This window comes from Sorex araneus, chromosome X, assembly GCF_027595985.1.
Source record: "Sorex araneus isolate mSorAra2 chromosome X, mSorAra2.pri, whole genome shotgun sequence".
Taxonomy (NCBI): domain Eukaryota; kingdom Metazoa; phylum Chordata; class Mammalia; order Eulipotyphla; family Soricidae; genus Sorex; species Sorex araneus.
In genome coordinates this window covers 143,248,111-143,264,976 of record NC_073313.1, presented here as the reverse complement: position 1 = coordinate 143,264,976, position 16,866 = coordinate 143,248,111, and the positions used below count along the sequence as shown (strand labels likewise).

Below are 16,866 nucleotides of genomic sequence, written 5' to 3'. Positions count from 1 at the left end.
TGCAAAGGGAACTCAACCTAATCATCATCTTTGTTCATTTTTTATTCCTGTCTCTGAACTAACTGGAAACACCTGTCTTTCCACAGGCACCCTTCAATTGATTTTCCAGTGTTGAACAGAGGCATTAGGAATATATTGTACAATTGTGTGGTCACTCTTGCTCTTCCCAACTGCCCAAGTTTAGGTTAAGGTCCACGTGTCCTAATTTTTCCAGTAAAATCATATCGTTCTATTATCCATGAGAACAGTCTTTAAAAGAAATTCACATGTGTTTATAGTATGAGCCATCTTTTGATTTTTCTCTTAAGCTTACAACCTAACTATTGAAGTGCTTGAAGTTTTCTTTCTGCTTCTGTTAACGTTTTATTAACTCAAGTCCCTGAATCTTAAATCTTTATCATTCCAGGATTTGGGGCAAATATATTTGGCTTTACTTCTCATGTTATCCATGTTATAGTATGACTTTCATAGTCTCCAATTTGGTCATCATCCTATAAAACTAAAGAGAACTTCAGGCCAGAGAAGAGCTTAGTGCCAAAGCTACTGCCTTGCAAGCACGAAGGCTCAAGTTTCATACTTTTTCACATTTGTCAAGTATGATACCAACTGAACTTCCATTTGGACTACCTGAAGAACAAGTGCAGTCTCAGCTGAGTGTTTTGCCACTGCAGTTAACATTGGTGAACCCAAGTTAGCACTGCACTTAAAGTTTATGGTCAGTAAGACTAAGGCATGTACAAATGCCACAACTAAATGATAGAGTTCTGGTAAACACAAGTACAAGAACCACAACTAGTCATCTTAACAACAAAAATAAAAAGGAAGGTAAGGTAAACAAACAAACATAAAATAATAAATAAAAACTTAAGGAACCTAGCTAATCTTTTATTTATTTATTTTTTTCCTAGCTAATCTTTTAATCCATTACTCTACATTACTGTAAGGCAACCCTCTATTTTGTACCCATTCCAATCACTTTGATCATTTCTCTATTTTTTTTTTTTTGCTTTTTGGGTCACACACGGCGATGCACAGGGGTCACTCCTGGCTCTGCACTCAGGATTTACTCCTGGCAGTGCTCAGGGGACCATATGGAATCCTGGGAATCGAACTTGGGTCGGCTGCGTGCAAGGCAAATGCCCTACCCGCTGTGCTATCACTCCAACCCCATTTCTCTATATTTTTATTTTAAAAGTATAGGTCTCAGTGCTACATATTGTAATTCACAGTTAAAATATTTATATACCCATATGACTGAGAGAGGTTGAATCTTTTTTCCTCCTTGAATATTTCTAATATTTTTCTGGTTTGGGGACCATACCTGGTTGTGCTCAAGTCTTGTTTTTTTCTGGCTATGTGCTCAGGAATCACTCCTGACAGGTACATGGGAACATATGTGGTGCCTGAGATTGAACCTAGGTCAGCTCTGTGCAAGGCAAGTATCTTATCACTCTGGCCTCTCTAGTATTTTTTTTTTTTTTGCTTTTTTGGGTCACACCCAGCGATGCTCAGGGGTTACTCCTGGCTTTGCACTCAGGAATTGCTCCTGGCAGTGCTTGGGGGACCATATGGGATGCCGGGGATCGAATCCGGGTCGGCCGCGTGCAAGGCAAATGCCTACCCGCTGTGCTATCACTCCGGCCCCTCTCTAGTATTTTTAACATAAAAGAAGCATTCATTCAAAGGACATATGTGCAGCATCATTCACTGCAGCACTTAGTACAATAGATAAGATATGGAATCACCCTATATATCCAATAAAAGATGAATGGATTATGAAGACGTGGTATATATATACACAATGGAATACTATAGAGATGCAAGGAACAATAAAATTATGCAATTTGCTGCAACCTTGTTGGGACTGGATGGCATTTTAAGTGAAGTAAGCGAGAAGGACAAACAGACAGGATGATCCCACTTACCTGTAGTATAATAGAAAAACTATATGTTGAATGTAGGAAAGATTGGTTGCTTGGATAACACTTGATCTCACGTATAGGGAGAAAGAGAAGGAAAGACATCCAGGGTAAAAGGAAAAATAAGAGAACAGGAAGTAATAGGGCAACAGGTGTCAGGTGCTCATAAACAGACTCAAAAAAGCTGAAAACATGCAGATCTAAACTACAACCACCAAAATTGAAATTTGCCTGTTGAGAGGGCCAGGCATCAAGCAGCGGTAGGGGAAGGGGAAGCATAGCAACACTGCTGAAGGGAACTTGACAGTGGTAGAGAGATTAGTAGTTGAAATTTTTATGCCTAAGACTCAATTTTAAATAAATAAATTTTAAAATCACAGTTATTAAAGAAAAAATTTAAAAACCATGTTTTTAATTTCACGGACCAGAGGTGAGGCATTGGTCTTACACATGACCAGTCCAGGTTCTAGTACTGACATTACATATGTTTCCTGGAAACTGTCAGGATTGATCCCTGAACCATGTGTAAGCTCCAAGCACTGCTGGGTCTGGTCCTCAAATAAAAATCAAATCAAAAAATACTTTTTTAAATTTTTTTAAAAAAAATTTTATTAGTTTATTTTTAATTAGAGAGTCATCGTGAGTGTACAGTTACAGATTTATACATTTTTGTGCTCATGTTTCCCCCATACAAAGTTCGATAACCCATCCCTTCACCAGTGCCCATTCTCCACCACCAGTAAACCCAACATCCCTCCCACCCTCCCCAGTCCCATCTCCCCCCACCCCACACTGCCACTATGGCAGGGTATTCCCTTTTGTCTCTCTCTCTCTGATTAGGTGTTGTGGTTTGCAATAAAGGTGTTGTGTGGCCATTGTGTTCAGTCTCTAGTCTGTATTCGGCCTGCATCACGCTTCCCCCACATGACCTCTGACCACATTTTACTTGGTGATCCCTTCCCTGAGTTACCCAGAATGAGAGACCAGCCTCCAAGCCATGGAGACAACCTCCTGGTACTTATTTCTACTATTCTTGGGCATTAGTCTTATAGTCTATTATTCTATATTCCACAGATGAGTGCAATCTTTCTATGTCTGTCTCTCTCTTTCTGACTCATTTCACTCAGCATGATACTTTTCATGCTGATCCACTTATATGCAAACGTCATGACCTCATTTTTTCTAACAGCTGCATAGTATTCCATTGTATAGATGTACCAGAGTTTCTTCAACCAGTCATCTGTTCTAGGGCACTCGGGTTTTTTCCAGATTCTGGCTATTGTAAACAGTGCTGCGGTGAACATATAAGTGCATATGTCACTTCGACTATACTTTTTGGCTTTTCTGGGATATATTCCTAGCAGTGGTATTGCTGGGTCAAATGGGAACTCAAACTCTAGTTTTTTGAGAATCGTCCATATTGTTTTCCAAAAGGGCTGAACTAGCCGGCATTCCCACCAGCAGTGTAGAAGGGTCCCTTTCTCCCCACATCCTCTCCAACAGCGGTTGCTTTTGTTCTTTTGGATGTGTGCTAGTCTCTGTGGTGTGAGGTGGTATCTCGTGGTTGTTTTTATCTGCATCTCTCTGACGATTCTTTTAAGTTGAAAAGTTCACACATAGATTTGTCATCACATAGATTAGATTACATGTTACATGTTTTCTAGAAATATTCTCAAGGTATATTTATTATAGATTAATTCAGACTATATCATTGGTATGTTATTTATATCATTCCTTACCATACTCATTCAATTTTCATTTAAAACTTTTCCTACTGGAGAGAGGTCAAATGATATAACACATGTCTAGCTTGTATTTGTCCTTGAGTTCTATTTCTGGTACTACATAGTGTAGTTCCCAAGCATGTTAGGTGTGACTCCTGTTTAAGAAGCTAACTATGTGATAGAATTAATTTTTTGATACAAGCAATATAACATACTTGGTTTAATTTATAGGGCCTTGCCATTTTTGTAGGCTAAATAGGCAATTTCACACAGCTTAACCTTATGTATTCCTGTCCAATTTAATTTTAGGTGTCCCTCATTCAAATGTTTCTGCTCACGTGTTTATACAAAAATCTTGACATATTATTTCTCTGAAACCCATTTCTAAATGTGAATTCCAGTATTACAGAATGGTCTATGTTTATACATTAACTTATATGTCTATCTCAGAGCTCTACTTGATAGAGTTTAAACCAACAGAGACAAAGCATGTATAAATGATTCTTTGAACAACAAAATCTGGTTAAAGATTCTTTCATAGGGGCCAGAGAAATAGCATTGTAGCACTGTCATCCCATTATTCATAGATTTGCTCGAGCAGGCAACAGTAATGTCTCCATTGTGAGACTTGTTACTGTTTTTGGCATATCGAATACCCCACAGGTAGCTTGCCAGGCTCTCCAAGAGGGAAGGAGGAATTGAACCCGGGTCGGTCACGTGCAAGGCAAACGCCCTAACCGCTGTGCTATTGCTCCAGTCCTAAAGAAATAGTTGCATAGTTAATGTTGCATGCCACAGACCCTGAATTCAGTCGTTTCCACTGCCTATGAGCACTGCCAGGACTGATTCCTGAGCACGGACCCAAAGTTAAGCCCTGAGAATATCCAGATCTGACCTCAAATTCAACTTAAAAAACAGATGATCATTAGGCTAACAGCCAGTAATGGAGGGAGGGGTCAATAAGCTGATAATTAAACTCTCCTTAACTTAGTCTTACTTGACTTGTTCAATCAGTATTAGAGCCAGCCTAGTTTCTTCTAGTATACTTTGATACCCAAGCATTCTAAAAGGAAAGCATTTATTTTTATCCCCACTTTCATTGAAATTAGGGATTCTATTAATTGGCTGTAAAATTTGCCCTTGTTCTCACAGAAATCTGGAAATTAGCTCACTGTAGCACTGTCGTCCCGTTGTTCATCTATTTGTTCGAGTGGGCGCCAGTAATGTCTCATTGTGAAACTTGTTGTTACTGTTTTTGGCATATCGAATACACCACAGGTAACTTGCCAGGCTCTGCCGTTCAGGCAGGATATTCTTGGTAGCTTGCCGGGCTCTCTGAGAGAGATGGAGGAATCTAACCCTGGTTGACCACGTGCAAGGCAAACGCCCTATCTGCTGCGCTATTGCTCCAGTCCAGGAAATTAGCTAGTCCAACTAAATAATTCTTATTTATTTATTTTTTCAATTAATTATTATTTGTTTATTTTATATTTATTTTATTTATTTGTCCAGGTGTTCATACAATTTTTAAGCACTATTTTTAGTATGTATTATAAAGTCAACAAATTTGAATACCATTGTTTTAATTAATACCAAGATTTGAAATTAGGAAGTTATAGATGATAGTTACACTCTTTATTTCTATTATCAACTATTACTTTTCCTTTTTTATTTTATAGTATGGAGAAATATCCCTATATATAGCTAAAGCTCTAAGTGTCAACAAAATATAATATTGCATCTAGCAATCATGGATGTTTCTTTAACTGATTATAGTCAAGGGAAGACTAAAAGAAGAGTAGTAGGGAACTTTAGTTTTAAACTTAAATTATTAACTATATTACAAGTGCTCATGTTCTTTAGGACAAACGTGAGAATCATCAATACTTAAAAAATAAGTACATGTTTATAATATTAACTTCATTCGTTATTTTACAATGTATTCTTATGACAGGCATATATTTAGCAGATATGCATAAGTTTAATCTGATGTTAGATATAGGAACATATATCAAATTGTTGTACTTGCTTTAAAATTTTGTGTGAGCTTAAAAAATAGTCCTTAATAGGAGGGGAGTTGTGATTTATGGAGGAGTTTATTTAAATACGTAAAAATAGCAATGCAAGATTTATTTAGAAATTGACCAATCATAGTTGGTTTTCTAAAACAACAAATAGATTCTATTCAATAAAATATGCTTAATGTATTACATAATAAGTTTTTTTATAGTTCATAATTTTTATTATAGCTTTAACGGTAAGAGTTTTATCATGAATGTGCATTGGATTTTGTCAAATGCTTCTACATCTATTGATATATCATATGATTTTTTATCTTTATAGCTTTTAAGAAGTATTAAAAAGCCCTGATTTATAAAGTTGCTGATAGTTGAGTTTTAGACATACAGCAATTCAACAAATAATTCACCAATCTCTCTACTACTGTCACCTTCCTTCCACCAGTGTTCCCAGAGTCCTTCCTCACCCCAATCCTCATTCACCCCTGCCTGTCACTTGACAGGTACATGAGAAAGTTTGGGTGGCATAAATCATTTACAATTGATTTTCATGGAACAAGAATGTGACTCAAGTAGCAAAACATGTCTTCCATATGTGAAGCTCTGGGTTTGATCTCTGGAACTGCTTAGTCATTTTCCACTAGGTGAGTGCTTTGGTCATTAAGTATTGCCAGACTTGCCCCTAAGCATTTTTTTAAATAATTTATTTATTTTTAATTAGATAATCACCTTGAGGGTACAGTTACAGATTTATACACTTTTGTGCTTATACTTCCCTCATACAAAGTTCGGAAACCCATTCCTTCACCAGTGCCCATTCTCCACCACCCGTAAACCCAGCGTCCCTCCCACCCTCCCCAATCCCATCTCCCCCCAACCCACCCTGCCACTGTGGCAGGGCATTCCCTTCTGTTCTCTCTCTCTAATTAGCTGTTGTGGTTTGCAATAAAGGTGTTGAGTGGCCGCTGTGCTCAGTCTCTAGCCCTCATTCAGCCCGCAACTCCCTTCCCCCACATGGCCTTCGACTACAATGTAGTTGGTGATCACTTCTCTGAGTTGCCCTTTCCCCGGAATGTGAGGCCAGCCTCGAAGCCATGGGGTCAACCTCCTGGTACTTATTTCTACAGTTCTTGGGTGTTAGTCTCCCACTCTGATATTCTATATACAATAGATGAGTGCAGTCTTTCTATGTCTGTCTCTCTCTTTCTGACTCATTTCACTCAGCATGAAACTTTTCATGCCCATCCACTTAACTACAAAATTCTTGACTTCCTTTTTTCTAACAGCTGCATAGTATTCCATTGTATAGATGTACCAAAGTTTCCTCAACCAGTCATCCGTTTTGGGGCATTCGGGATTTTTCCAGATTCTGGCTATTGTAAACAGTGCTGCGATGAACATACATGTGCAGATGTTGTTTCGATTGTACTTTTTTGCCTCTCTGGGATATATTCCCAGCAGTGGTATTGCTGGGTCAAATGGGAATTCAATATCTAATTTTTTGAGAGTCGTCCAAATTGTTTTCCAGAAGGGCTGAACCAGTCGGCATTCCCACCAGCAGTGAAGAAGGGTCCCTTTCTCCCCACATCCTCTCCAACAGCGGTTGCTTTTGTTCTTTTGGATGTGTGCTAATATCTGTGGTGTGAGGTGGTATCTCATGGTTGTTTTGATCTGCATCTCTCTGATGATTAGTGATGCAGAGCACTTTTTCATGTGCCTTTTGGCCATTCGTATTTCTTCCTTGGTAAAGTTTCTGTTCATTTCTTCGCCCCATTTTTTGATGGGGTTGGATGTTTTCTTCTTGTAGAGTTCAACCAGTGCTTTATATACCATTGATATCAACCCCTTATCTGATGGGTATTGTGTAAATATCCTTTCCCATTCTGTGGATAGTCTTTGGATTCTGGTCACTGTATCTCTTGCGGTGCAGAAGCTTTTTAGTTTAATGTAGTCCCATTTGTTGATCTCTGTTTTTACTAGATTGCTTAGTTCCGTGTCACCTTTGAAGATACCTTTATCTTCAATATCGTGGAGGGTTTCGCCGACCTTGTCTTCAATGTACCTTATGGTTTGTGGTCTAATGTTGAGGTCTTTAATCCATTTTGATCTGACTTTTGTGCATGGTGTCAGGTCAAGGTCTAAACCCATTTTTTTGCATGTGGTTGTCCAGTTGTGCCAGCAGCATTTGTTAAAGAGGCTTTCCTTGCTTCACTTCACATCTCTTGCTCCCTTATCAAAGATTAGATGGTCATACATTTGGGGTTGTGTGTAGGGATATTCCACCCTGTTCCATTGGTCTACGGCTCTGCCTTTGTTCCAGTACCATGCTGTTTTAATTGTTACTGCTTTGTAGTAAAGTTTGAGGTTGGGGATGGTGATGCCTCCCATCATCTTTTTCCCAAGAATTGTTTTAGCTATCCTTGGACGTTTGTTATTCCATATGAATTTTAGGATTGCTTGATCCATTTCTTTGAAGAATGTCATGGGTATACTTATAGGGATCGCATTGAATCTGTATAATGCTTTAGGGAGTATTGCCATTTTGACAACATTGATTCTCCCTATCCACGAGCAGGGTATATGTTTCCATTTCCTCATGTCCTCTTTGATTTCATGGAGTAGCGTTTTGTAGTTTTCTTTGTAAAGGTCTTTTACTTCCTTGGTTAAGCTGATTCCGAGGTACTTGATTTTCTGGGGCACAATTGTGAATGGGATTGCTTTTTTCATGTCCCTTTCCTCTGCCTCATTGTTTGCATATATGAAGGCCATGGATTTTTGGGTATTGATTTTGTAGCCTGCAACTTTACTGTATAAGTCTATTGTTTCTAAGAGTTTCTTAGTAGAGGTTTTAGGCTTCTCTAGATATAGTATCATGTCGTCTGCAAATAGTGAGTTCTTTTTGATTTTGAAATATTGATTTCTTCCTTTCCTATCTGGATGCCCTTAATCTCTTTTTCTTGTCTAATAGCTATCGCAAGTACTTCCAGTACTATATTGAAGAGGAGTGGTGAGAGTGGGCATCCTTGTCTTGTGCCCGATCTCAGAGGAAAGGCCCTTAGTTTTTCCCCGTTGAGGATAATGCTTGCCGTAGGGCCCCTAAGCATTTTTTAAGAAAAAAAGGGGGGCTGGAGCAGTAGGACTGTGGGTAGGATGTTTGCCTCGCACGCGGCCGACCCGGGTTCGATTCCCAGCATCCCATATGGTCCCCTGAGCACCACCAGGAGTAATTCCTGATTGCATGAGCCAGGAGTAACTCCTGTGCAACACTGGGTATGACCCAAAAAACAAAAAAACAAGAAAAAAAGGAACAAGAACAACAATATATTTTGAATTAAATAATGGTAAGACCCCTGAAATACCTTTGTATTTCAGAGTTCTGGAGAATGAATACTTGTTAAAAAAAACATTCAGAATCTAGTTTGCTAATCATTACATGTCAGTGGTATTATATCTTTTATTGTAAATGTCATCTCTCCTAGCTGACTCTTTGGTGTTATCTTCAGCAGCAGCAGAAGTATCACAAACCTCTGAGTCAGAGACAGCAGATCAAACTGCCATACTCTTCTTACTCTGACTGCTGTTGCTTCTTCCCTCCCCTTCCTTATATCCAATGGCCTACGTTTATATTTGTTTCATATTAGTTATTTCTGCTAGCTAATTGGTCATAAACCAATCAGGTAACATATATCCTATCAGATCATGCATGCATATAATGAGCTAACCATAAATCCCACTGCCATTATCTGTCACACCTACTATGTGGTTATCAGAGATTCTCATCCCCTTTATACCCTTTATCCATCTCTGCTGATGGACTTATGACACTACAAATTGGATCGCATATAAGGGACTGAGGATTTTTATAATCCAGTGCTTTTTCCCTCATGTCCTTCTTATATGTTCCTTCCCTACTTATTTCCCCTGTAGCAATTCAAAATCTAAGCACTTATTATTTTCCTATGGATAACATTACTATTTCTCTTTGAAATATTTGAAAATAGATAGTCAAAAATTGTTTTCATTTATAAAAACAGCCTTTTCTCCAATAGCTTTGGCTGCTATTATTTGTTTTAATTTTTTAAATTTTTTTGAAATTTTTTTAATCACCCCCCAGAACAGTTACAAAGCTTTCCAGTTTAAGTCTTGATCATACAATGATCAAACAACCGTCCCTTCACAAGTGCACATTTTCCACCACCAAGAACCCCAGTATACCCCCCATCTCACCCCTCCCCACTGCTTATGTAGTAGATGATTTCCACTTTACTCTCTCCCCACTTTGATCACATTCAATATTTTGACAAAGACCCACCATGATTATTTGGAATTTTCCCCAACAATCAGACCTGCTGAAAAGGCATCATTAGATAATTTGTTTTCTATTGCTGATTATGAAGAGCATATGATATCCATAAGAGCAATTTTGGATTTCTGATATTTCAGTAATAAGTCTGGAGGGATTTTTGCCAATAGCCTCTGGGTTCCGAGATTGGTTTGTGTGCCTCTGGGATCATGACCATTCAGGAGCCAGGAGCCATTCATGGGCAGAAACTTGGGGCCTTGTCCGGATGGGGAGAGTTGCTGGTTCCACCCCCCATCCAGTGAGGGCCTGTGTGCCACCACTTTCTCTAGTTTTGGGCAGGGGCAGATGCTAGATCACTTACTTTCCATTGCTCGCTTTGCATATCAGGAAAGGTCACATGGCCGCTTACACTAATGTGGCCACACACTTTCGGAGGAATAGTCCTGATAGCTATATACCGAAGCCATGCTTGTAGAAGCTCATGGTCTCTGGGATTCCATCTGGAGAAGGCGGGGAGACTGCACCTGCTCCATCTGGGGCATCCTGCAGATGTCGGCTTAATATGGGGCCCGAAGACTTTTTTGTTGTTGTGGAGCCTGCCGGGTTTCTTCACTGCTGAGTGCAGCAAGATGGCACCAGGAGCGGGTTGAGGGCGTGACTACTGGCATCAGGGGCAGACTGGGAGTCGGGATGGAACTGCCTCGTTCGGAGGAATAGTCTTGATAGCTACATACTGGAGCCATGCTTGTAGAAGTTCATGGTTGTGGGATTTCATCTGGGGAAGGCGGGGAGACTGCACCTGCTCCATCTGGGGCATCCCAGAGATATCGGCTCAGTGTGGGGCCCAGAGAATTCTCCAGTGTTCTTATTTTTTATGGGTATGTTTTATAAAACTTCTTAGTATGTATATTAAATGTATTGGCTTCTGTACCTCTGGATATCTTACCAACTATTGGGAATTGGTGGGTAGAGGTATTTTGTTATTGGTTTCTCCTTTTGTATGATGGTCCTAAGTCATAGTAAGCTAAACCTTTATAAGTGGTAATTTTTGTGGTAATTGAGACCAAATACAGGAAGGACCTCACATATGTGAGGCTCGTGTTCCACCACTAAGATACAATCCCAGTCCTATAAATGGTACTTTTGATTTCCCGCTTGTATATTTTTAAAAGTCTTGGGTTAGTGAGACTTTTATTAATATTATATATCATTTGTTTTGGTGATGACCTAAGTGTTATCATCAGTGAATTTAGTGCATCTAATCTGTGTGTTTCATAAAGCTGCTTAAAAGTAAATGACCATCAAGTACAATCTAGGTTAATATTGACTCATAGAGTTTGTTTAATCTCTTAAACAGTGTACTTTCATATCCAACTGTATTTTTTTCACTATGATTTTCAAGGTGATGGCCCAGTCATTTTCTTGTATACCTGTGGTATAACCAGAATATGAACAGCATAGATTGCATTATTTCACATGTGACATTGTATGAATTTTATGGAAAAAAGATAAGTTTTATAAAATTGCTCCTAAGTTAAAACAAGTCATTACCATAGACACATAGTTTTATGATATTAAAGATAAATTGAACGTGGCGTCTGCCATCTTCTAGAACTCACAACCCAGAGGTATGAGCTTATAGTGACGTGGCTTGCAAGAGATCATGGGATGGGTGTGTTACTGGCACGCTCTCCGCCCAGATGAGATCCGGAGCAGCCACACACAACATGGCCCCTCTGCTCCTTAAAGGCTTTGTGATCCAGGAGGTCTACTAACCCATTTTGGCACCCAGAGACTTCTTATAGAAATGCATCTAGACTGTAAACTGAGCTAAAACAACAGAAATCCAAAACCTATAATCTCCTATAGTCTTCATTCTCAGCAATGGAAAGCAAACTATCAAATGATGCCTTTTCAGCAGGTTTGATTGTTGGGGGAAAATTCCAAATAATAATAGTCAGTTCTCTGTTAAAATATTGAATGTATTCAAAGTATAGAGAGAATACAGTGAAGATCATTAGCCACTCAGGTGGGGGGGCGGCGTGGGAGGGGGTATATTGGGGTTCTTGGTGGGGGAACAGGTGCACTGGTGAAGGGATGGGGGTTTGATCATTATATGACTGAGACTTAAACCTGAAAGCTTCGTAACTTTTGTCATGGTGATTCAATAAAATAAAAATTTAAAAAAAAGATAAATTGAAATTGAAAAATAGCTTAAAATGCATGTTAATGTTGAATATTGAACATAAAAAGCAATTATACATTTTATTATTGAGAAAATACATTTTACATGGGCCTCTAGTAAATAAGCATTCTTGTTAATGGATTCCTCTGCCAGTGGTTTATAACTGCTATTGCAGCAGACACGATTATTTTTGTAACAAACTGTAAATTTCTATTGTTGCTGATTATAAAAAATGGCCATATTTATATATTTTCCTGAGGTTTATCTGATAATTCAAACATTTTGTATATTGCTAAATGTGTGCTTTTTTCAGTGGTATTTACATTTGATTATAGCAGTGAGATATAGAAATCTAAAGTTCAGGGACCAGAGAGAAAACACAGTGGGTAAAGTCCTTGTCTTGCACAAAGCCTACCAAGTTTTATCTTGGGCATCCCATACGGTCCCCTGTGTACCACCAGGAGTAATTCCTGTGTGTAGAGCCAGGAGCAGGAGTAACACCTGAGCATCACCAGGTGTGGCTCAAAACCAAAAAAAAAAAAAAAATGTTGAAGTGCTGTCAAGTAGAGTTTCCCTTAAATGTAATTGAAATTTTCATCAAGTATTTGAATTCAAGTTAGTGAGCCAAAACTGTAGTCTTTGTAGCTATAGGTAAATGAAAAATGAACTTTAATCAATATCCGTAATAGTATTGATATAGGTAAAATAATTGAATGCAGATGAGCAAGACTTCTAAATAGTGATCTGAAACTCATACCACTGAAGATTTACAAATCTGAATGCCAGAAAGTACTAGTTAAATATCTCCTCCATGATATAGATGTAGATAATGCTGGCTGGCTTTTAAGTACCCCTTCAACTTCCTTTCTTGTAGTACTTGCTAAATAAATGCTGTAAAACTTCTTGCAAATAAACCATGATTTTATCCTGTCATTCTAACAAATGAAGGGTTAATTGGATTTTATACTGGCCATTAAGTACAATGGTCATTAATTTATACATAATATCAGATGTTTGTGTATCCCTGTAATTTTTACTTGCAATTCAGACAACCCATTTTTATATTTATTTAATTTTTAATTATAGTATGGGGTATATGAATAATATGATTATCGTACTGTTTAAATTTGTGATATTGATGCACAATATTTCTACCTGAATACCAATAAAGTGCCCATGACCTACCACCATTGCCTCAATGTTATTCCTGGTTTTAGCACCGTCCTGCCCTTCATATATTCATACACACTACTTGTTATTCAGTTCTATAAGACAATGTTGAGGGTTTTTTGTTGTTCAATAATATCTATTTCCTTGTTTTTCACTATATATTCCACAGATGAGTTGTGATCATATGGTATTTTTCACCTTTTTGACTTGCTTAACATGATAGCCTCAGTTCCATTCATGTTGAGCAAAATGCATCATTACACGGTACTCTATTGTGTATATATGCCACAGCATCTTTATTCATTCTATATCTCTGTTGTTTTCATATCCTTGCTTTTGTATTAAGTACTGCAGTGAAAATAGAGCTGCATTTATCTTTTTGAATTAATGTTTTTGTGTTTGGATGATAGAGGCCAAGAAGTAGACTCAGCCTTATGTGATTTCCATTCTTGGTTTTTTTTTTTTCGTTTTTTGGGTCACACTCGGCGATGCACAGGGGTTACTCCTGGCTCATGCACTTAAGAATTACTCCTGGCAGTGTTCAGGGGACTATATGGGATGCTGGGAATCAAACCCGGGTCGACCGTGTGCAAGGCAAACGCCCTACCCGCTGTGCTATTGCTCCAGCCTCTGTGATTTCCATTCTTATTGTTTAAAAAATTGTAGATAAAAAACATAACTGCTGATACAATTCTAGATTTGAACTTCATTAGGTAAAGCCCCAATATTTAGAATGAATGAGTATAAGAAAAATCATCTTTATGTTAAAATTGTATCTAGGGTTGTAAGTCCTTGTCTAAGAATTTATCAAGCTGTTTGTTATTAGTTGAGCCTTCCGTATTTATTTTGCTTGTTGAGTTTAATTGTCTTCTATGTTACTTTCCCATTTAATTTGATTTTCTCCTATTGGAATTTCATCAGTGAGAAATTAGGTGTCACAGGTGGATATGTATGATGCTGCGCTGTCTAGATAATTCAGGATCGATGGTCTGGACCAATGAGTTAATATGGCAGTAGCTGTGGGAAGTGGGTATGGCTGCTGGGGTTTCTGGAAAAATAGAAGTTAGGGGATAGGCTTCCCATCCTGACTCTGAGAAGAACCCAGAGTTCTAGACTGGGCACCATCGTACCTGAGATTATTTGAAGTTTGGCTTCTCTGAAGATAGTGTTCCTGAAGAGGTGCAGTTGAGACCTTGGCATGTCCACATTAGTAGGGTGTGGGTGTGACTGCTGGGGCTTCAGCAGAGTGGGTACACGGTCAGCCATCCTCCCAGGGGAACTGTGTTCCATGAACTTTTAGCTTCTCGGTGTGCATCTCCAGAGAGATTTAGTCAGGAATTCGTTGAGTGGGGTCAGTGAGTGAGTCAATATGGTGATGGCTGTCTATTCATATTTCTTGAGGGATTGCCATATTGTTTTCCAAAGGGACTTATCTTTTTGAATACCCTCTGATATTCCCATCAACAGTGAATGAAGATTTCTTATTCACCGTGTCTCACCAAGCACTGGTTATATAGTCTTTTTTTTTAATAAAAAAAGTATATGTATTTTTAATTCAATCACTGTTAGATACAAAGTTACAGAGTTGGTCATGGTTGCGTTTCAGTGATACAATGTTCCATCACACATCCCTTCACCAGTGTACATTTACCACCACCAATGTTCCCAGTTTCCCTCCTGACTTCTTCTACCCACCCTACCTGTGGCAGAGACTTTTCTTCTCTCTCTTTCTCTCACGCTCTTGGTCCCATTCTCATTTTTCTTTCCTTTTGGGCATGATTTGTAATACAGGTACTGAAAGTTATCATGTTTGTCCCTTTACCTACTTTCAACACTCAGTTCTTATCCAGAGTGATCATTTCCAACTATCTTTGTTATAGTGGCCCCATAGGTATCCTAACTACCCTCCCTCTACCTCTTTCTAGACTTTTTGACTTATCATTCTCATTCACAATATGAAAAGATAACTTATTGCTATTTTCTTTTGCATTTCCTTTATGAACACTTCTTTCATGTGCTCACTAGCCATCTGTATGTCTTCTTCAGATAAATATCTGTTCTCTCCCCATTGTTTGGATATTATTATTTTTTGAAGATAGCCGCCAGTTTGATCTTGGATCAAATTTTCTTACTGATGAAACGGAATGTACCATAAAATGTCCCATGAACTTTGGGAAAGGATTTATAAAAGGTTTTCCTACAAGTTTCTGAGCCAACATATACCTCAGGGGTAAGTTAACATGATCTATAAAGGACTGGATAGCAAACATTCTAGAGCCATAAAGTACTCTGCCATTTTTTTCATAAATAGCTATAGGAAATAAGGAAATAAATGAGCATGAGAGTAAACTAACAAAATTATGTTTACAGACACAGAATATTTATATTTACATAAATATAAATATCATTTACTAAAACCGGTAGCAACAAAGAATATATACAAATGGCCAACCAACACTTGCAAAGATTTTCAGCATTATTAATCATTAGGTAAATACAATGTATAACTGTATCACTGTCCTCCTGTTGCTCATCGATTTGGTAGAGTGGGTACCAGTAATGTCTCCATTGTGAGACTTGTTACTGTTTTTGGCATATTGAATACTCCATGGGTAGCTTGCCAGGCTCTGCTGTGTGGGCAAGATACTCTCAGTAGCTTGCTGGGCTCTCCGAAAGGGGCAGAGGAATTGAACCCTGGTGGGCCACGTGCAAGGCAAACGTCCTACCCGCTGTGCTATTGCTCCAGCCCAGGTAAATACAAATCAAAGTAAGTTTGTATCTGACTAAATTGCTATAGTTAGCGGAAAATGAAAAACAATTAGTGTTGGTGAGAATTTAGATAAATTGAAATCTTATTTATATTGCTGGTTGGAATATAATGTGCTACAGTAAATGTGAAAAAAATTTTATAGTTGCTCAAAAGTTTGAACATAGGATTACCATATATTCCAGTTATTATATTTTAAGGAATTGAAAGCATATATTCAGGTGTTTGATGAATATTCATAGAATTATCACTGTATCACTGTTATCCCATTGCTCATCGATTTGCTTGAGCGGACACCAATAACATCTCCATTGTGAGACTTGTTGTTATTGTTTTGGGCATATCAAATAGACCACAGGCAGCTTGCCAGGCTCTGTCCACGGGGTGAGACACTTTTGGTAGCTTGCTGGGCTCTTCAAATGGGCCAGAGCAATCGAACCCCGGTTGGCCGGGTGCAAGGCTAACACCCTTCCCGCTGTGCTACCTACCACTCTAGCAGGTACTACTAGGTCCCCCAAACACAGCCAGGAACAAACCACTGACAACCAAGCCAGGAATAGTTCTGAGCACCCCAGGTGTTTTGTGCTCAAATACAAAATATAAAATTGGTTCCAGAAATTTCCAAGGTGAGTGCATTATGGGATCCTGCCTGCCTGGGGCCCACTGCCCTCACGTCCACCATACCACTCGCCTCTGTCCTCTGTGGGATTTGGCACGGACTCATTTCTCTGAGCTCCTGCATCCCACACACTTTCCCGGTGCCCGTGCCTTGCACGGCTA

The 16,866-nt window shown here is 38.7% G+C and overlaps 1 protein-coding gene across 4 annotated transcripts in view; it reads left to right on the top strand.

Moving 5' to 3' along the window:
- The window catches only part of EDA (ectodysplasin A), a 667,860-nt gene that overhangs the window by 242,760 nt on the left and 408,234 nt on the right, over window positions 1-16,866 (top strand). The gene's annotated exons all lie outside the window — the stretch shown is intronic.